The sequence below is a fragment of the Myotis daubentonii genome, chromosome 15, assembly GCF_963259705.1.
Source record: "Myotis daubentonii chromosome 15, mMyoDau2.1, whole genome shotgun sequence".
NCBI lineage: Eukaryota > Metazoa > Chordata > Mammalia > Chiroptera > Vespertilionidae > Myotis > Myotis daubentonii.
This window is the reverse complement of record NC_081854.1, coordinates 4,059,667-4,073,920: the sequence shown is the minus strand read 5'-3', so window position 1 is coordinate 4,073,920 and position 14,254 is coordinate 4,059,667. Positions and strand designations below refer to the sequence as shown.

The window sequence follows — 14,254 nt, the reverse complement described above, 5'->3', positions numbered from 1 at the left end:
AGGTACAGGTACTGATTAAAGACATCAGGACTATGTTTACATATTGTTTCCAATATGAATTCTGATTTCAACTAAGTTTTGCATACTGAATAAGCTTTCAGAAATTCTTTATATCTGCTTCTGCTGGGCTTCTATCCAGTAATAATTATCAGATACTCTATGAGATACATACACTTTGACATATGCCTCATAATTTATAAGGCCTAATTTTATCATTCTCTATGAAGATTAAACCTTTGGTTAAATCTTTGGCCCAATACTTTGATTACTTCTGTTTCCATTTAGAGTGATTCTTAAAATGTTGACTAAGTTTGACTACACATTAAAGGCTTTCTCACATTTCCTACAGTGTAGGCCAGTGATGGTGAACCTCTGACACTCGTGGCAGAGGTGACATGCGAACTCATTTTTTTGGTTGATTTTTCTTTGTTAAATGGCATTTAAATATATAAAATAAATATAAAAAATATAAGTCTTTCTTTTACTATAGTTCCAAATATCAAAAAATTTCTATATGTGACATGGCACCAGAGTTAAGTTAGGGTTTTTCAAAATGCTGACACGCTGAGCTCAAAAGGTTCGCCATCACTGGTGTAGGCTTTCCTCCACTATAAAATCTCTGATGCTCGGTAAACTTTGATTTGAGGGTAAATGCTCCAGCCCATTTCCTGTTTGTAAGGACTCTCTTTAGTATGAAGACTCTCAGTTATAGTAATATATAAATAGCACAGAAAGGCCTTTTTATTTTTATTTATTTATTTATTAATATATTTTATTGATTTTTTACAGAGAGGAAGGGAGAGGGATAGAGAGTTAGAAACATCGATGAGAGAGAAACATCAATCAGCTGCCTCCTGCACATCTCCCACTGGGGATGTGCCCGCAACCCAGGTACATACCCTTGACCAGAATCGAACCTGGGACCGTTCAGTCCGCAGGCAGACGCTCTATCCACTGAGCCAAACCGGTTTCGGCGGAAAGGCCTTTTTATATTTTGCACATTCATTTGGCTTCATCCCAGTATGAATTCTGTGATATTCACTAAGTTCTCGCTGGCAAACACTTCCAACACTCCTCAAATCTGTAAGACTTCTCTCAAGTATGAACTCTCTGATGCATAGTAAGGTTTGAGGACTGGCTAAAGGCTTTGCCACATTCTCTACATTTATAAGGCTTCTCTCTGGTGTGTATTCTCTGATGTTAAGTAAGGTGTGAAAAATTTCAAAAGGCTTTGCCACACTTTCCACATTCATATGGCTTCTCTCCCGTATTATCTCCCTGATGATAAATAAGGTGTGAGGACTGGCTAAAGGCTTTGCCACCTTCTCAACATTTATAAGACTTCTCTCCAGTATGAACTCTCTGATGACTATTAAGGGACTGTGCCGAAATGAATCCTTTGCCACATTTTCTACAGTTATAAGACTTCTCTCCAGTGTGAATTCTCTGATGATAAGTAAAGCTTGAGGACCATCTAAAGGCTTTGCCACAGTCTCTACACTTATAAGGCTTCTCTCCAATGTGAACTCTCTGATGTCGATTAAGCTGTGAGGAGACCCTGAATGCTTTGCCACATTCTCTACATTTATAAGGCTTCTCTCCAGTATGAACTTTCTGATGCGTAGTAAGGTTTGAGGAACTACGAAAGGCTTTGCCACATTCTGAACATTTATAAGGCTTCTCTCCAGTATGAACTTTCTGATGCGTAGTAAGTTGTGAGGATCTACCAAAAGCTTTGCCACATTCTATACATTTATAAGGCTTCTCTCCAATGTGAACTCTCTGATAAGGAAGGAATGAGGAATTCCTAAAGGCTTTGCCACACTTTCCACATTTATATGGCTTCTCCCCAGTGTGATCTTTCTGAGGATAAATAAGGTGTGAGGACTGGTTAAAGGCTTTCCCACATTCTGTACATTTGGAAGGCTTCTCTGCAGTATAATTTCTTTGATTTACAGTGCAACCTGACAGCCAGTTACATGTTTTACCAGAATCTTTACATTTATAAGGTTTTTCTCCACTATGAGTTTTTTTCATTTTATTTAGATTGAATACTTGACTGGAGATTCTGCCACAAGGATTCCATTTGTAAGCCTCCTCCCCAGTATGAACATTCTCTTGTTCAGTGTAATTTGAAGACTGCTGAAAAGACTGGACAGATTTACTTCCTTTGTGTGTCTTCTCCACAATAGGAATAACCTGATGTATATTGTGATTGGACATTTGCTGAAAGACTTTTTCACCTTTACAATGGTCCTCTGCAAGTTCACTTGTCCAATGATTAATATAAGACTCTTGCTTAAAATTTTTCCAATGTTCAGTCCATTGATAAGTGCAATCTCCTTTATGTGTACTCTGGTAATAATCGGAGATAGAAAGATCTTTAGTGAGAGTTATTATTTCACTAAACATGTACACTCATTCCATAAGTACCATTTTGTTATATTCATTAAACCAAGATGGCTGTATAAAAAAAGCTTTCCTAATTTACTGAAATTATAGATAAAAAATAAATACAAAACATTAATTGTCAGAGGAAGAAGAATGAATCCTTGTATAAAAGACTGCCAAACTGCCCAGCCAGAATGGCTCTCTGGTTGAGCTTCGATGTATGAACTAGTAGGTCATGGTTCTGTTACCATTAAGGGCACATGCCCAGTTCCAGGATCAGTCCACAGTGGGAGGCATGCAGGCAGCAGCCAATGAATGATTCTCTCTCATCATTGCAGTTTTTCCCTCCCTCTTTCTCTCTCTTACTCTCTGAATTCAATAAAAATATATTTTTTAATTTAAAATATCGTAAAAAGATTACCCAGTTGAGCACATTTTAATAGGTAAGTTAAAAAGCTATACATTTTAGAAATGATTGCATGAACGTCTACTTCCACCCTACATTTTAAATAATTCAAATAAATATTTACACTAGAGTATATCTGAATTCCTAGCCTTTCCAGATTTCCGTTCCAAGAATGCATAATCAAAAGTTGTTTTCAATCTTCACTTACAGAAACACACTGATCTGCCAATATAACTGACTTTATTCATTTATTTTATTATTTTTTAAAAATGTGTTTTATTGATTTTTTACAGAGAGGAAGGGAGAAGGCTAGAGAGTTAGAAACATCGATGAGAGAGAAACATTGATCAGCTTCCTCCTGCACACCTCCCACTGGGATGTGCCCGCAACCAAGGTAGATGCCCTTGACCAGAATTGAACCTGGGACCTTTCAGTCCGCAGGCCAACACTCTATCCACTGAGCCAAACCGGTCAGGGCGTAACTGACTTTAAATTGTAAGACATCCCAAATGCGTAATACACCTGACCTCTTTGGATAACAAGAATTTTATTAGAATAAGTGTTCCTGATTAGTTCTGTTTATATCAATATTCTTCCTTCTCCTCACACTCTTCCTCAAATTCCAAGGCTCTCCTTAAGTATACATTCTCAAAGTGACACCTTTTACATCTCACCAGTATTATTTCAGGGAATAAATCTTGTAGTCCGGGCTTTGGCATAAGGACCTGGTTATCTTTAGATGACATAGCTGTAAAAAAAGCACACAAATTCTTAAGTTTCCACAACCAGGTCAGTGCACTTTGAAGTTAACAGGCACGTACTGACCAAATGACATTTTGGTGTACTCCAAGAGTATGAAAAAAATTCAATCAAAGCTAAAGCCTTATATATGTGTTGAAGGATTATTTACAACTAGAGCCCCGATGCATGAAAATTCATGCACTGGAGGTAGGGGAGGGGGTCCCTCAGCCCGGCCTGCCCACTCTCACAGTCCGGGAGCCCTGAGGGGAGGAGGCAACCCGGACATCAGGGGAAGGCAAAATCCCCATCACACCTCTGCTGTTGCCACTGGAGGCAGCGCAAGCTTCAGCCGGCCCTGGTTACCTGAGCCTCAGGAGGATCTGGGCAGCTGGGCAGCTGCAATCCAAGGCTTGCCTGTGCCTCCGGCGTCAGCTGGGCAGCAACCTCGGGCGTTACCTGTGCCTTGGGCCAGCACTGGGCGGCTGGAGGCCTGAGGGCGGAGCGGGTGTGAAAGGACTGGGCACCCTATTTTGTGGCTATGGGGATGGCCACCTTTGTGATGGTATCATGGTCAATTTACATATCCCACCTTTATTAGATAGGACCAGAGGCCCAGTGAACAAAAATTTGTGCATTCGGGGGGGTCCCTCAGCCCGGCCTATGCCCTCTTGCAGTCTGGGATCCCTCAGAGGATGTCCACCTGCTGGCTTAGGCCTGCTCCCTGGGGGATCGGGCCCAAGCTGGCAATCAGACATCCCTCTGGCAGCCCGGCAGCCCTCACGCGATGTCCACTTACTAGAAGGGAGAGGACCTAAGCTGCATTCGGACATCCTTAGTGCTGCTGAGGAGGCAGGAGAGGCTTCCACCACCACCGCTGTACTGGCAGCCATCAGCCTGGCTTGTGGCTAAGCAGAGCTCCTCCCATGTGAGAGCGCCCTGACCACCAGAGGGCAGCTCCTGCATTGAGCGTCTGCCCCCTGATGGGTCAGTGTGTGTCATACTGACCAGTCATTCCTAGTCTTTCTGCTGTTAGGGTCAGTTTGCACATTACCCTTTTACTATATAGCATAGAGGCCTGGTGTACAGGTGGGGGCCGGCTGGTTTGCCCTGAAGGGTGTCCCGGATCAGGGTAGGGGTCCCACTGGGGTGCCTGGCCAGCCTGGGTGAGGGGCAGATGGCTTTATGCAGCTGGTCATACTCCCTTCAGGGTGTAGGTCCCTACTGGGATGCCTGGCCAGCCTGGGTGAGGTGATGATGGTTGTTTTCAGGCTTGCCACACCCCCTTTAGGGTGGGGGGGCCCCACTGGGGTGCCTGGCCAATCTGGGTGAGGGCCTGAGGGCTATTTTCAGGTAGTCAAAGCCCCCCGGCAATGTAAACTCCCAGGCTCTCCTTTATTTCTTTTTTATTCTGGGATTTATTTACCTTCTATAATTGAAACTTTGTAGCCTTGAGTGGAGCTCAGAGCCAGCCAGGGCGAGCGGAAAGCTTGGCTTCCTCCATTGCCAGGGGCAACCCTAGCCTCCTGCTCGCTCCAGGTACATGCCCTTCCCCAGAATTAAGCCTGGGATCCTTCAGTCTGCAGGCCGACACTCTATCCACTGAGCCAAACTGGATAAGGCTGCCCTTGGCATTTTAATTAAGATGTGTCTTGGTGTGGTCCTCTTTGGATTCCTCTGGTTTGGGGTTTGCTGCGCTTTCTGGACTTGTAAGTCTATTTCTTTCACAAGGTAGGGGAAGTTTTCTGTCACTATTTCTTGCTATCTCTCTTCTTCTGGCACCCCCATAATTCGGATGTTGGTACGCTTGAAATTGTCCCAGAGGCTCCTTACACTATCTTCATATTTTTTTAAAAAATATATTTTATTGATTTTTTACAGAGAGAAAGGGAGAGAGATAGAGAGTTAGAAACATCGATGAGAGAGAACATTGATCAGCTGCCTCCTGCACATCTCCTACTGGGGATGTGCCCACAACCCAGGTACATGCCCTTGACCGGAATCGAACCTGGGACCTTTCAGTCCGCAGGCCGATGCCCTATCCACTGAGCCAAACCGGTTTCGGCATCTTCATATTTTTTGATTCATTTTTCTTGTTGCTTTTCTGTTTGGGTGGGGTTTTTTTGCTTCTTCGTATTTCAAATCTTTGACTTGATTCTTTGGGATCCTCTAGTCTGCTGTTGAATCTCTGTATATTATTCTTTATTTTAGTTAGTATATGCTTAATTTCTCATTAAAAGAGCAGCACATCCAGGTGCCAGCACATGCCATGCCTCAGTACCTCTTACCAATTTCAGTGCACTTTCTTCACCTCTCTATTTGTGGAACTTCCACTCAGCCAGCTTTCTCGTGGTTCTGGCTGGTAGTTGTTCTGCCTTTTAGTTGTAATTCTGATGTGGTTGTGAGAGGCAGCAAGTATACGTGTTTACCTATTTTGCCATCTTTTTCTCTCTATTGTTTCTTTATAGTCGTGAATAAGACTTCATTGCCCTGGCCGGTTTGGCTCAATGGATGGAGTGCTGGCCTGGGGACTGAGGGGTTCGGATTTGTTTCTGGTTGGGGGCACATGCCCAGGTCCCGGGATTGCTTCTCAGTGGGGGGTGTGCAGGAGGCCGCCAGTTGATGATTCTCTCTAATCATTGATGTTCTGTCTTTCTCTCCCTCTCCCTTTCTCTCTGAAATCAATAAAAATATATTATAAAAAAAACCCAAAGCGGCGGCGGTGGCGGCGGCCCGGAGCGGAGGGAAGGAGGGGGAAGGCGGGGAGCCCCGGAGCCGGAGCCGAAGTCGCAGCGGCGGAGAGCCCTGTGCCGCGCGGAGGGGCGGCGCCCCGGCTCGGACCCACCGGGGTGGGCCATGGCAGAGATCAGCGGCCTGGACCGCAGATCGAGCAGCTGCGGCGCTGCGAGCTCATCAAGGAGAGCGAAGTCAAGGCCCTGTGCGCCAAGGCCCGGGAGATCCTGGTAGAGGAGAGCAACGTGCAGAGGGTGGACTCGCCAGTCACAGTATGCGGTGACATCCATGGACAATTCTACGACCTCAAGGAGCTGTTCAGAGTGAGTGTGGGGCAGCACTGGGGAAGGAGACCTGGAGGGTGACTGGAAGGCCCCTTTGAGAAGGAAAGCTTGAATTTGGTGGGTGGCGACGTCCCTGAGACCAACTATCTTTTCATGGGGGACTTTGTGGATCGTGGTTTCTACAGCGTTGAAACGTTCCTCCTGCTGCTGGCACTTAAGGTTCGCTATCCTGATCGAATCACCCTGATCCGGGGCAACCATGAGAGCCGTCAGATCACACAGGTCTATGGCTTCTATGACGAGTGCCTGCGTAAATATGGCTCGGTGACCGTGTGGCGCTACTGCACTGAGATCTTTGACTACCTCAGCCTGTCAGCCATCATTGATGGCAAGATCTTCTGCGTGCACGGGGGCCTCTCCCCCTCCATCCAGACCCTTGACCAGATCCGGACGATTGACCGAAAGCAGGAGGTGCCTCATGATGGTCCCATGTGTGACCTGCTCTGGTCTGACCCTGAAGACACAACAGGCTGGGGTGTGAGCCTCCGTGGGGCTGGCTACCTATTTAGCAGTGACGTGGTGGCTCAGTTCAATGCAGCCAACGACATTGACATGATCTGCCGTGCCCACCAACTGGTGATGGAAGGTTACAAGTGGCACTTCAATGAAACTGTGCTCACTGTGTGGTCGGCACCCAACTACTGCTACCGCTGTGGGAATTTGGCAGCCATCTTGGAGCTGGATGAGCATCTCCAGAAAGATTGTATCATCTTTGAGGCTGCTCCCCAAGATACGTGGGGCAACCCCTCCAAGAAGCCTGTGGCCGACTACTCCCTGTGACCCCTTTGTCCCCTGCCCCCCACCCCCTTCCAGTCCCTCTGGCCCTTGGACCACTGTGACTCTACCCTCTTCTCCAGATGGAGGCTGGGCATGGGGGGCTGTCCCCAGCTCTGCTCTCCCTCAAAGAGGGCACTTCGAGGGTGAGGACTTTCTCTGGAGAGGCTTGCAGCCTGAGCTCCATGCTCCTCCTTTCTCCCCACCTGAACCATGAAGTTTCCAATAATTTTTGTTTTTCTTTTTTTCATTTTTTTTGGTTTGTTTTTAGATAAAAATTTTGAGAAAAAGAAAAAATTCTAATAGAACTACGGTCTTTGAAAAAAAAAAAAAAAAACCCCAAAAGGCCAATTTTTATAAATTCTGAATAAACAGCCCTTTGTAAGCTTTTGTGTAGATAAAAGGCTTAACTCTTTGATTTAATAGTAAGGAGCCCAATTAGTGGATCCCATGGCGAGTGTATATATAGTTTTATAAAAACCTCCAGAGCCGAGACCGGTTTGGCTCAGTGGATGGAGCGTTGGCCTGCGGACTGAAGGGTCCCAGGTTCGATTCCGGTCGGGGGCGCGTACCTGGGTTGCGAGCATATCCCCAGTGGGAGATGTGCGGGAGGCAGCTGATCGATGTTTCTCTCTCATCGATGTTTCTAACTCTCTATATCTCTCCCTTCCTCTCTGTAAAAAATCAATAAAATATATTTTAAAAAAAAATAAAAAATAAATAAAAAATAAAAACCTCCAGACCGTCTCCCCCAGGGTCTGTAGCATTTGGCATTTTCAGCAGCAGTGATTGGAGTTCCAGTTGCTCCACATCACAAAGGCATTTGGTGGGGTCAGTGTTCTGTATTCTGACCTGTTCCATGGTGGTTTAGTGTTGCCTGCCTGTGCTGTTTGTTACTTCTCATTGTTTTAATGTGCATTTCCTTAGTGACGTTAGACGTGCAGGATCTTGCCACACTGATTTTCTATGGGTATATATTTCGTAGTGCTGTGCATTAAGGTGTTTGGCCCTTTTCAGTCATGTAAATTCTTTTGTCAGTGTTGACTTTGAAGATTTCTTTGTCTGTTTTGCATAATTGTCTCATACATTTTGACTTTTTAAATTAATATATATGTTTTTATTGACTTAAGAGAGGAAAAGGGAGAGATACAACATCAATGATCAGAGAGAATCATTGATCTACTGCCTCCTGAACATCCCCTACTTTGGATGGAGCCCAAACCTTGGCATGTGCCCTAACTAGGAATCGAACTGTGAACTCCTGGTTCATAGGTGGACTATCAACTGCTGGGCCATGTTGACTTTTACAAATATATTTTCTCAGCCTGTTCTTATCGTTGTTTTTTTTTTCTTTTGAGGATGCCTTATTTATTTATTTTTTTCTTTAAAGTTTGAGTTGATACATTGGGAGTTTCCATTTTAATACACCGGATTGAAATACAAACTTAGTTACATATTTGCCTTTTAAAAATGTGAAGTGTATAAAATTTACGTGGCTTTACATTCAATAACATGGAAGTTACGTTTGCAGCTATTTTATCATCTCTACAATAAAAACATAGTCATATGTTGAAGGAGATGAGTTGAGATATAAATTTTATCTCCTTACATGTCAACTCAAATGAACCGGTTTGGCTCAGTGGATAGAGTGTCAGCGTGCAGACCAAGAGGTCCCAGGTTTGATTCCAGTCAAGGGCATGTACCTTGGATGTGGGCGCATGCCCAGTAGAGTGTGTGCACTAGGCAGCTGATCGAGGTTTTCCTCTCATTGATGTTTCTAACTCTCTATCGTTATCCCTTCCTCTCTGTAAAAAAAAAAAAAAAAAAATCAATAATATATATATATATTTTTGAAAAGAGTCTTTTTCCACTCAGATGTCTTCACTATCTACAGTAATAAAAGAGACACATGCAAATTGACTGTGCCTTTGTTATGCCTTAAGCCACGCCCACCAGCCAATCAGAGGGACTATATGCAAATTAACCCAACCAAGATGGCGGCCAGCAGCCACTGAGTTGCAGCAAGCAGGAGGTTTGGTTGCTCCAGGGATGGAGGAAGCCCAGCTTCCCACCTGCCGCGGCTGGCTCTGAGCTCCACTCAAGGCAACAAAGTTTCAATTATAGAAGATAAATAAACCCCAGATACCTGCTTTCAGCTGGCGGTGGACATGGAGCTGGGGCGTGGGGATGCGGGGGAGGGTCAATCAGGGAAAAAAGGAGACATATGTAAAACTTTAGACAATAAATAAAATGAAATTTAAAAAAAATCCAATCTGCTTGCCCAGGTAGCCCAGTTCCTAAGAGGATTGTACTGATATACCAAAGTTGTAGGTTTGATCTCTGGACAGGGAACATACAAAAAAATCAATTAATGCCAAGTTGAAATTTCTATCTCTCTCTGAGTGTACCTCCCTGCCTGAAATCAACAAAATCTAAAAAAAAGAAAAAATAACTAAAAGAAAATGGAGTGTGAATTTTGATAGAGGTTTTCCATTTCCAATCCAGGTTGCCCTCTGGCCAGAAGACATGGTAGAATCCTATATAATAAAAGCCTAATATGCAAATTAACTGAATGGCAGAACTGGTCGCTATGAGGCGCACTGACCACCAGGGGGCAATGCCTTTATGATCAAAATACCATTATGATCAATGAAAAGCCACAGCATCAATTTTTTGCACTTGAAAACACATACATAAAAAAAAATATTTAACAAAGAGACACAGAAACACAAAGTACTAGCGATGACTGTCTTAGAGAATATTTTAGTTTTGCTGCCTTCTATCAATGCAGGAGCTGACCCCTGGTGGTCAGTGCACTCCCAGAGGGGGAGCGCCGCTCAGCCAGAAGCCAGGCTCATGGGTGGCGGGAGCGGGGGATCAGGCCTAAGTCAGCAGGCAGACATCCTCCAAGGGGTTCTGGACTGCAAGAGGGAATAGACTGGGCTGAGGGATCGCCCCCGCTCCAGTGCACGAATCATGTGCACCGGGCTTCTAGTATTACAATATTCTAGAAAATCGTCGCTAAATACAATTTTCTAATTAGTACCTTAATTAGTGTACACAACATGTAAAGTGTGTAAACACTGAGTTCCTAATTCACATACATCACAAAGCGTTTCTTCTCTATCCCAAGGACCCCCAATTTGTTCCCCTTTTTAAAAAATATGTATTTTTATTACTTTCAGAGAAAAAGGGAGAGGGACAGATAGAAACATCAATGATGAGAGAGAATCATTGATTGTCTGCCTCCTGCACGCCCCCTACCTGGGAGCAAGCCCGCATCCTCATATTTGCCCTTGAACAGAATGGAACCTGGGACCTCTCAATCTGCAGGCAGGCGCTCTATCCACTGAACCAAACCAGCTAGGGCCCAATTTGTTCCTTGAGAGCTAGAATCTAACACAGAAAGCAAAAGCTCCTAGAGATGTTAAAATAATAAAGGAAAGCAAACACTGCGGGTGGAGTAGGAACTCAGGAAGGAGTCATCCTTACCCAGGGAAGCCAAGTTGATGCAGTTCTCTGACATCACATCCATGTACAATTTCTGCTGACCTGGGTCCAGGCATTCCCACTCCTCCTGAGAGAAATCTATGGCCACATCCCTAAAGGTCAACGGTTTCTGAAAGAAAAACACATTTACCAAGAGGTCACCATGAAAACAGTGTCAGAAGAGGTTTGGACCTAGGGGAGTATCCTGAATTATTTAATAGATCACTTTGACCAGTAACATTCTCTGATGTGTTTTCTAACACTGACCCACGAGGATGATACATGCCCACAAATCCGCGGTACAGATTAATGTTTCAGGAAATTTACTATGAGTAATCTTAGAACAAGATTATTCTGCCTGATCCAGCTGATGTGGCTCAGTGTTGCCTGCTAACCCATGCACCAAAAGGTCTCTGGTTTGATTCCTGAACTGGACACACGACCAGGATGCATACTCAATCCCCAGTGAGGGGTGTGTAGGAGGCAGCCGAACAATGATTCCCTCTTATCATTGATGTTTCTATTTCTCTCTACCTCTCCCTCTCTAAAATCCATAAAAATTTATTTGGGGGAAAAAAAAGGAAAAAATAGCTGAAATAAGGTTAACAGTTTAGGCTCAGAGACACACATTTTACAACTATGAAATCAAGATGGTTTAATGATTTTGTAAATCTCATGAATGTATTTGTGTATAATCCACTTTGTGTTTTATTATAAACACAACTAGAGGCTCGGTGCACAAAAATCGGGGGGGAGGTGGGTCCCTCAGCCCCGCCTATGCCCTCTCGCAGTTTGGGATAGCACAGGGGATGACCACCTGCTGGCTTAGGCCCGCTCCCCGGGGGACTGGGCCTAAGACGGCATATGATATCCCTCTGGTAGCCCGGCAGCCCTCGGGAGATGTCCATTTGCTAGTGGGGAGCAGGCCTAAACTGCAGAAGGACATCCTTAGTGCTGCTGAGGAGGCAGGAGAGGCTCCCACCACCACCGCTGTACTGGCAGACATAAGCCTGGCTTGTGGCTGAGCAGAGCTCCTCCCATGTGAGAGCACCCTGACCACCAGAGGGCAGCTCCTGCATTGAGCGTCTGCCCCCTGGTGGTCAGTGTGTGTCATAGTGACCAGTCATTCCCAGTCTTTCTGCTATTAGGGTCAGTTTGCATATTACCCTTTTACTATATAGGATAGAGGCTTGGTGCGCGGGTGGGGGCCACCTGGTTTGTTCTGAATGGTGTCCTGGATCAGGGTGGGGCCCTGCTTGGGTGCCTACCCAGCCTGGATGAGGGGCTGATGGCTGGTTGCAGCTGGTCACACCCCCTTCAGGGTGGGGGACCCCACTGGGGTGCCGGGCCAGTCTTGGTGAGGGGCTGAGGGCTGTTTTCAGGCTGGCGGGTGACTGAAGCTCCCAACCTCTCCTTTTTTTCTTTTTCTTTATTCTGGGATTTATTTACCTTCTATGGCTGTCACTGGAACTGAGAGCCGGCTTTAGCTCTGAGGCTCGGCTCCAGCACTGAGACCTCGGCTGCTGAAAGCAGGTATCTGGGTTTGTTTGGCTTTTATAATTGATACACTGTTGCAACTCCAGCTCTGAGGCCTGGCTGCCTGAAAGCAGGTTTCTGGGGTTTGTTTAGCTTCTATAATTGCCACACTGTTTCTTAGAGTGCAGCTCAGAGGCCGGCAGCGGCAGGCAGGGAACCTTGGCTTCCTCCATCACTGGAGCAAGCAAGCCTCCTGTTCGCTTCATCTGCCTGGATGCCGGCCGCCAGCAGCAGGCGGGGAACCTTGGCTTCCTCCATCACTGGAGCAAGCAAGCCTCCTATTCGCTTCAGCTGCCTGGATGCCGGCCGCCATCTTGGTTGGCAGTTAATTTGCATATCTTGCTGATTAGCCAATGGAAAGGGTAGCAAAGTTATGGTTAATTACCATGTTTCTCTATTATTAAATAGGATAAGTAGAAAAACATAAGGATATAAAACAAGTTAGATCTTCTGTTTCCATTTGGTGGTTGTAAATCTTCACCTGGAAAGATTCTTTTCCCACGGACTTTTGGGGAGGCGAAGGCAGAAGGTAGAGGGACAAAAGGAAAAGAAGAGAGGGGGGGAGAGAGAGAGAGCGAGAGAGAGAGAGAGATTGATATCACTGCAAAAGAGAGACAGACACATGGATTGGCTGCCTACCACAGGTACCTAGGACTTACTTGCCCTGGACTAGGAATCAAACCCTCCACCACTGATCCACACCAGCTTAGGGAACTAATTTTTCTTACTAGTACATTTCTTTCAAAATTTTCATGTATCATTAGTGGAGAGCTATGTTGTATAAATTTAATGAAACTGAATATACATTAATACCATTCTTGGAAACGTTGTAGAAAATACAAAAAAGTGATAGTCTTTGCACGACTTTCATTAAATCTCTATTACACCCTCTGCCTTCTTCAGTGATATGTGCGCCTCTGACTCATCTCAGTAGGGATGTTAGACATGGCTGCCTTCCAAGTTTTATCTGTCACAAAACGGATATTCTGATTGGGTGAAAGTCACTAATTAAAGGTGGGAATGTTTCCTGCTTTCAAAATGAATACAGACAAGGCTTTGGGACAAAGGAGGGACTTATACCCCAGCCAGTGTGGCTGAGAGGTAGAGGGTTGACTTATGAACCAGGAGGTTAGAGTTGGATTCCTGGTTAGGGCACCCTACAGGTTTCAGACTTGATACCCAGTGCAGGGTGGAGCGCTAGAGGCAGGTGATCAATGATTCTCCAACCTGATTGATGTTTCTGTCTCTATCTCCCTCTCCTTTCCATTCTGAAATCAATAAAAATATTTTTAAAAAAGAGAGGTTAAAAAAAAGAAGAAAAACACAAACAAAAAAAGAGAGAAATATAGAAACTGCTGACATTGACTATCCAATAGAAAACCCTAATAGGCAAATTGACCAACCTGGAGAACAACCAGTTGCTATGCCATGCACTGACAACCAGGGGGCAGACGCTCAACACAGGAGCATCTGTCCCCTGAGTGTCCTGAGTAGAGCATCTGCCCCTTGAGAGGGAGGTGACCGGTGGCTTTGGCAGCAGAGGCAGGATAGCCATCAGGCGGCCCCAGGCAGCCAGCCAAGGCAGGTGCCAGCGGGGACTTGCCAATTGCCTCATTGGTCACCCAACAGATCAGCCCTGATTGCCGGCCAGGGGCCAGGCTTAGTGATCCTACCCTATATTTAGGGAACAGTCTCTTAGATTTAAAAATTAAAGCCGGGAAAGGATATTGTAACACTGAAAAAACAAGATGATGCAGCAATGACATGCCTGGACTCTAGCTTACAGATTTTGTGCTCAACCCTCATTCTCATAACTTATAACTGTGGGACAAAGCAAATTACT

The 14,254-nt window shown here is 45.2% G+C and overlaps 1 pseudogene; it reads left to right on the top strand.

Moving 5' to 3' along the window:
* Positions 1-6,279: 6,279 nt before the first annotated feature.
* Positions 6,280-7,694, top strand: LOC132216137 (serine/threonine-protein phosphatase 4 catalytic subunit-like; annotated as a pseudogene).
* Positions 7,695-14,254: the final 6,560 nt, after the last annotated feature.